Source organism: Leptinotarsa decemlineata, unplaced genomic scaffold (genome assembly GCF_025532065.1).
Source record: "Leptinotarsa decemlineata unplaced genomic scaffold, Ldec_3_MD MMD2_tig00000654_RagTag_RagTag, whole genome shotgun sequence".
In the NCBI taxonomy this organism is placed as follows: Eukaryota; Metazoa; Arthropoda; class Insecta; order Coleoptera; family Chrysomelidae; genus Leptinotarsa; species Leptinotarsa decemlineata.
Window position 1 is genome coordinate 166,509 of NW_027412553.1, and position 7,500 is coordinate 174,008.

Consider the following 7,500-nt stretch of genomic DNA (forward strand, 5'->3'; position numbering starts at 1 on the left):
GTCGTTCGCTCAGCTCGTTTTTCGAACCGATATCGAACGCGTGCACTTTTCCTCTTGTAGGACGTTGCGATCCGTTGGGTGTCGGTCTAAGGTCCGGGGTGGAGCCCACGTGAATTTTTCGCGTGGACCCTCGGTATCCCGGCCGACTCGCTCGACGGTATAACGATGGCGCGGGGCCGCTACTTTATAATTAGCGTTCGGCTCGTGGCAAGCGCGTCCGGTGTTTGACGGCGATCGGACCTAGCGCCGATCCTGTCCCCGGGCGACTGTTGGCTACGATGTTCTCGAACAGACCTCGTTGAAACGCCGATCTGCAACGCTATAGCTTTGGGTACTTTCAGGACCCGTCTTGAAACACGGACCAAGGAGTCTAGCATGTGCGCGAGTCATTGGGACATAACTAAACCTAAAGGCGCAATGAAAGTAAAGGTCTACCTTGCGTAGACCGAGGGAAGATGAGCGGTTCGCCCTCAAAGTGGCCGCTCCGCATTCCCGGGGCGTCTCGTTCTCATTGCGAGAAGAGGCGCACCAAGAGCGTACACGCTGGGACCCGAAAGATGGTGAACTATGCCTGGTCAGGACGAAGTCAGGGGAAACCCTGATGGAGGTCCGTAGCGATTCTGACGTGCAAATCGATCGTCGGAACTGGGTATAGGGGCGAAAGACTAATCGAACCATCTAGTAGCTGGTTCCCTCCGAAGTTTCCCTCAGGATAGCTGGCGCTCGTCGCGTACGAGTTTCATCCGGTAAAGCGAATGATTAGAGGTATTGGGATCGAAACGATCTCAACCTATTCTCAAACTTTAAATGGGTGAGATCTCCGGCTTGCTCGAACTCTTATGAAGCCGCGAGACTCGAATCAGAGTGCCAAGTGGGCCATTTTTGGTAAGCAGAACTGGCGCTGTGGGATGAACCAAACGTCGAGTTAAAGCGCCTAAATCGACGCTTATGGGATACCATGAAAGGCGTTGGTAACTTAAGACAGCAGGACGGTGGCCATGGAAGTCGGAATCCGCCAAGGAGTGTGTAACAACTCACCTGCCGAAGTTACTAGCCCTGAAAATGGATGGCGCTGAAGCGTCGTGCTTATACTCGACCGTCAGAGGCATGTGCGGTACTCTGCCCGATATCTTCCCGATTGAAGGCGACCATGAAGCCCTGACGAGTAGGAGGGTCGCGGCGGTGAGCGTAGAAGGGCTGGCCGTGAGGCCGTCTGGAGCCGCCGTCGGTGCAGATCTTGGTGGTAGTAGCAAATACTCCAGCGAGGTCCTGGAGGACTGACGTGGAGAAGGGTTTCGTGTGAACAGCCGTTGCACACGAGTCAGTCGATCCTAAGCCCTAGGCGAAAGCCGATGTTGATGTGGTGTAAGTTTATATAATAAAATTTATTATAAAATAAATGTTCACACCCGTCGGGCGAAAGGGAATCCGGTTCCTATTCCGGAACCCGGCAGCGGAACCGTCAAAAAGTCGGGCCCTCGCAAGAGAGTTCGTCGGGGCAACCCAAAAGGACCCGGAGACGCCGTCGGGAGATCCGGGAAGAGTTTTCTTTTCTGCATAAGCGTTCGAGTTCCATGGAATCCTCTAGCAGGGAGATATGGTTTGGAACGCGAAGAGCACCGCAGTTGCAGCGGTGTCCGGATCTTCCCCTCGGACCTTGAAAATCCGGGAGAGGGCCACGTGGAGGCGTCGCGCCGGTTCGTACCCATATCCGCAGCAGGTCTCCAAGGTGAAGAGCCTCTAGTCGATAGAATAATGTAGGTAAGGGAAGTCGGCAAATTGGATCCGTAACTTCGGGATAAGGATTGGCTCTGAGGATCGGGGCGTGTCGGGCTTGGCGAGGAAGCGGGTCGCGGCTGACGTGCCGGGCCTGTGCGAGGTGAAGTGTCATCGCTTCACGGCGTTGATTACGGATCCGAGTTCGGTCCCGTGCCTTGGCCTCCCGCGGAACCGTCTTGCTGCGAGGCCCCGGTGTCGCCCGCAAGGGAGACCCGGGTGTCCTCTTCGGCCGCCATTCAACGATCAGCTCAGAACTGGCACGGACCGGGGGAATCCGACTGTCTAATTAAAACAAAGCATTGCGATGGCCCCAGCGGGTGATGACGCAATGTGATTTCTGCCCAGTGCTCTGAATGTCAACGTGAAGAAATTCAAGCAAGCGCGGGTAAACGGCGGGAGTAACTATGACTCTTGGTGGAAGTACCCTGGGAGTACATGGGAATTTCCAAAGGATGCCTCGTCATCTCATTAGTGACGTTGGGCGTCCGGAAAATCCAGTACTAGTAGGTTGGGAGGGATGGCACTGTAGTTCGGGGAGGCAGCTTCAGAGTAACCAAGCCGGCTACGTGCAAAAGCTTTCAGTGGTAGGAGATACAACCGAAGGGTTAGGCGTGTTAATCCGGATTTCGACTGAGCGAAGCTCCAATGAGCAAGCTCCAATGAAATCCGGTGTGTAAGACCAGGTACCCGGAGGGGACGAATCCTCAGCTGGAGGTGGCGAAGTGATACCCTGAGGCCGTTGCGGATGGGTAGCACCTAGCAAAAGTCTCTCTTCGACAAGTCGACTGACACCTCCCCGTGGTACTCCGTGGTAACTCTCTCTTCTGCTTGCAGATTTGAAGAGGCTAACGTCAGCGGCGAAGGGATATGCTGACCAAATCCCGAAAACCGGGGCAGAAGCAAGACACCGATAGAACTAGTCAGCATGCCCTTAGAACGAAAGGTGATGGCAGGAGTGGCGTCCTGACCATAATTGCTTCAAGAATCGAAGAGCATGTACTTCGGATTAGCGATGGAGACCTAGAAAATCGACCATATAGGAACTAAAACTGAAGTCAAAGCAACTTCGAGAGGTGGCAAAAGGTTCCCTCAAAAGAGAGGAACATGTCGTAAAATCAGGGATAAATAAAAACCAGAAACACCGTAACTGGTAAAAAGGGTATAACGGCGGAAGCAACAAGACTCTCTTACGGGTGAATCTAGTTAGAGCTTTCGGTGCAGACCACACGGCGTTTGCCCTAAAAAGTTGCCGGCGACCACCCGATCCCAGAACTGGGCAAAGGGCGTCAACCGACATCAAAAGATGTGTGGGAGAGGTGACTCGTGCGAGCCCTCAACGAATACTCATTAAACGTAGGGGAGGGAACTCCCCAAACATGAACGCCGGTGAAACCAAGCCCTTCAACGAGTGGCCTATGCCCCGTCACTCAGTGACGATTTGGCCATTTCACAGAGGAGGACTTGAAGACCGGGGTTGCTGGGAAGGAAACTCCCCAAATATGAGTACCGGGAGGATTAAGCTCTCCAAAGAGTGACCATGGGGTCGTCATCTCATAAGTGACGATATGGTCATCTCGACAAGTGAGGACTTAACAAGCCGGGATTGATGATGCGTTGCGGTTCGGTTGCTTGCATAAGCACCGGACCGCTTTTGCGTTAATCAAATAAAGAGAAGCCAAAGCAGAACTGGCAAGAAGGGTAGACGGCGGAAGCAACCGGACACTCGTAAGGGAGTGCCCAGGTAAAGCTACCGGTGCAGACCACACGGCGCCTACCCAAAAACTACCAGCCAACCACCCGATCCCAGAACTGGGTAAAGGGCGTCGACTGATAGAACAAGATGTGTGGCAGAGGTAGCTCGAGCGAGCCCTCGACGTTCACTCATTAAACGGTGGGAGGGAAACTTCCCAGACATGAGTACCGGGGTAGCTATGTCTCTTCACATAAGACAGCCACAGGACTTGTCATCCCATTAGTGACATGGTGGTAGTCTTGAAAAGACTAGTACCTGGAGTATCTATGACTCTCCGGAAGGGGCAGCCATAGAGTCGTCATCCCATTAGTGACGACGTGGCTGCCTTGGAAAGTCTAGTACTCGAGCTGGGGACAGATGATGCTTAAGCGGTTCGGATGTTCGAAAGAGCACCGGGCCGCTTTTTGCGTTAAAGCTTTCGAAAGAAGGCGACGATGAGAGCGGTTCGGCGGCTCAATTGAGGCGCCGGGCCGCTTTTTTTCGTTAAAAACTTTCAAAGAAAGTGGCTAGGAAGAGTATGTTGGCGGGTGAGAGCCGTCGGCTGCCTCCTCGCAAAAGTTTGTCCCCGGCAGTGTCGTATGGTACCCCAACGGGGGATCGTGAGGGGGATATTCGCCGCGCAAAAGCAGAGTGAATAGACAATACCAACGGCAATAATAATAACAACGACCGTGCTAAGCTCGAAAAGCCCGACCAAATTGCGATTAGCCCGCTACGAGCAGGCAGCAGAAAAGGAAGGGACGTCATGAGCAAGGCCAACTATATCTTGCCACAAGGTATAGGGAAAAGTGCCATTAGTTGAAACAACTATTTGCCCCGTCGTGGCAATATCGAACTTAAATGTGCACGGACATTGACGGTGGCAGGAGTGCTAGCCGTGAGGCGCACCCAGAGGCATGCCGAACAAAGTCCTAAAATCCTGGGCAGAGGTAAAGCAAAATCGAACTTTCGGCATAAACCTCTATAATTGCTATGGCAAGTTAGTACGATAAAAAGGAAAACTTGACCATCATTACCTCAAGAACCGGAAATGATATAAATGCATTGAACACGGTAGGTGGCGTAAAGGCACCTTGCAACTAGGAGCCACGCTTTGAAATCTTGAACTCGCCAGTAACACCAGATCTGGCACCTATCGCCAGCGATGCTGGTTGGCGGTGGAGATGGCTAAACAACTAGAGCCATACAAGCAGAAAAACTAGTGCATATGGTGATGGATACGCTCGAGAGAAAAAGTCCGGGTTTATCCCCCCAATCGGATTACCCGGGGGGGGACTCTACAGCGGTTATCGTTGGGGCGCAGTCGGCAAACAACACCAATACGCTGACCATCGAGTGTGATCCTCCCAGGGATGTGGCCCAAACACCTGAGCCCATGCCCACAGCACCTCCCACACGTAACACCGAGAGAATAGCTCTCCTATTCCCGGTGGAGGGCCAACACGACTGCATAACATGCAGGCAGTCTGGAGGAATTAAGTTCCTCCAGACAGCCAAGCAAGTAGAGCAGCATATGGATACCGACCACCCGACCTGTAAATTTGTCTGGAAGTGCCGAGGCTGCAATAAGGAATTTAAGAACTGGCAAGGCGTTAATATCCATCAGCACTACTGTAGCGGAATAGTCCCAGTGGAACAAGGGGATTTTCCCTGCGCCAGTTGCCCAAGAATCTTCTCTGCCCAAAGGGGGCTCGCGACTCACGAGAGACACGAGCACCCTGAAGTCCGCAATCAAGCTAGACTTAAATCGGCTGAGCCTAGAGCTCCTAAGCCGAGAAAAGTGCTTGAGGGCGGCTGGACACTAGAAGAGATCAGGCTACTGGAGGAGCTGGAGGTCCGCTACAGTGATGAGAGGTTTATTAATAAAGCCTTAGAGCCACATTTTCCCGGCAAGACCAACAAGCAAATCAGCTCTAAACGATCTGATTTGCGGCGCAGACAAGTCAGGCGGGAAGAGGCGGAAAATCCACGAGAGCCCACCCTCCACGAATCTACGGGTGACGAATGGGCAACCTCTGACTCGGAGTCTGACTCCGATTCAGAGGAGAATAACTCGAACTCGACCATTGACCCGGATGAGACTTACAACACAAATTGCGACAACGGGATATTGAAAATATTCCGACCGGTGCCTGAAGTTCTTGACGGAGAAGAGGATGAGGTGACTTGGCGGAGAACACTGGCCACTTCGGTGATCAGCAGTTACCACAAGTTGAAGAACAAGCTGAAAGGTAGGGAGTATCCGGAGCTAGCGCTGCGATTGGTAACAATCGCAGAAAGCATAGTGAGGGACCCAGCCCGCATACCTGAAACTTGTTCGGAAGGCCTCGAGCAGTCAGTTGAAAAACTGACTGACCTCATGTCCAGAGAAAAGCCTGCCGAACGACAGGGAATTCCTGGAAAGAACCAAAAGGAGGGAAAACGAGCTTCTAGCAATAGAAGGACGAACCGAAGAAAGCGCAACTTTGAAAAAGTACAGCACCTTGCCGAGAAAGACATGAAGCGGCTAGCAGATCTTATCGTCAAGGACGAGTTGTATGACCTCGAACAGCCTAGAACCTCCCTACCTAAAACGGAGGACATTGAGTCGCTTTACAGCACTCTCTGGAGCAATAGGGAACAAACAACGTTCCCGGGCAGTTGGGGGAGAAAAGTTGAGGCGCTGAGGGGAGTCACTGTGATCCCACCGATTGAGATCGCCAAAATCCGCGCGAGATACAGAAGGCTAAAAGCAAAGACCGCTGCCGGGCCCGATGGGGTGGAGAAGTCGGACATCTCTGAAAAGGCCCTAACCATCATGACTTTGCTGTTTAATTGCTGCCTTGCCGCAGGCTACTACCCAAAGAGCTGGAAAATAAACCGGACGGCGCTGATACCTAAATGTGGAAAGGATCCGTTGTTGATAGCCAACTGGCGACCAATAACGATCAGTTCAGTGATTAGTAGATTGTTCTCCGGAACAATCGACGAAAGCTTGAGGAACCACGTAGAGTTTAGCTACCGACAGAAAGGTTTTACCAGCGAAGCGGGTACAGCTAACAACGTGGCCATTCTGCAAAAAGTGCTAGCAGTTATGAAGAAGGAAGAAGGCGGGGTATGTTCATTATTGGACATATCCAAAGCCTTCGATACGGTACCTCATGAGGCTATCGAACCGGCCGTCACTAGGCTGGGAGTTCCTTCTTACATAGCTAGTTACATCGCTCGCAGTTATGAAGGCTGCAAAACAGTAATAAAAGGCTGTGATGGGAACGTAGAATTAGAACTCCTACGTGGGGTCAAACAAGGAGACCCGATGTCTCCTCTCCTGTTTAATGCGGTCGTGGACCCGCTGCTGACGTTCCTCGATAATCGGGGGGAAGGAATTGCCATAGGCGACAAGGAAGTCTCTGTTCTGGCTTTTGCGGACGACTTGACTCTGGTCAACAAGTCCGTTAAAGAAGCCGAAGCCGACATACTAACAACTGTCGATTATTTCAAGTCGCTAGGCATGAACCTTTCCATCTCCAAGTGTTGCTCATTTAAGATCAGAGCACTGCGCAAATCTTGGACGATAGAAAACCCCGAGCTTAAGATCAGAGGTGAGGACGTTGAATATGCGGGTCCCGACAAGAGTTTCCGATATCTTGGTATCGACTTTACTCCCTGGAAAGGGAGTATCTCCGGGGGCGACTCTCTCCGGAGACTAGTTGACTGTGTTAGTAGGACAGCGGGCGTAAAAACCTTAAAGCCTATGCAGAAACTAGAGTTGATTAAGAAGTACATTTATCCGAAGTATAGGTATGCGTTGTCCCTAGATGTGCCAACAAAAACGGCACTTAAACAGGCGGATGATGAGATTCGTCAAATCATCCGTAGGATTTTTCATCTAGCGGATAGCCTTACCAATTACTTCGTGTACACTCGAACTAGAGACGGGGGCCTGGGTTTACCAAGGTTAGAGACTGCAATACAGCTTGCTGTACTGA

General features: G+C 51.9%; 1 pseudogene; it reads left to right on the forward strand.

The window, feature by feature from the left end:
* The window catches only part of LOC141482063 (large subunit ribosomal RNA), a 10,576-nt pseudogene that overhangs the window by 519 nt on the left and 2,557 nt on the right, over window positions 1–7,500 (forward strand).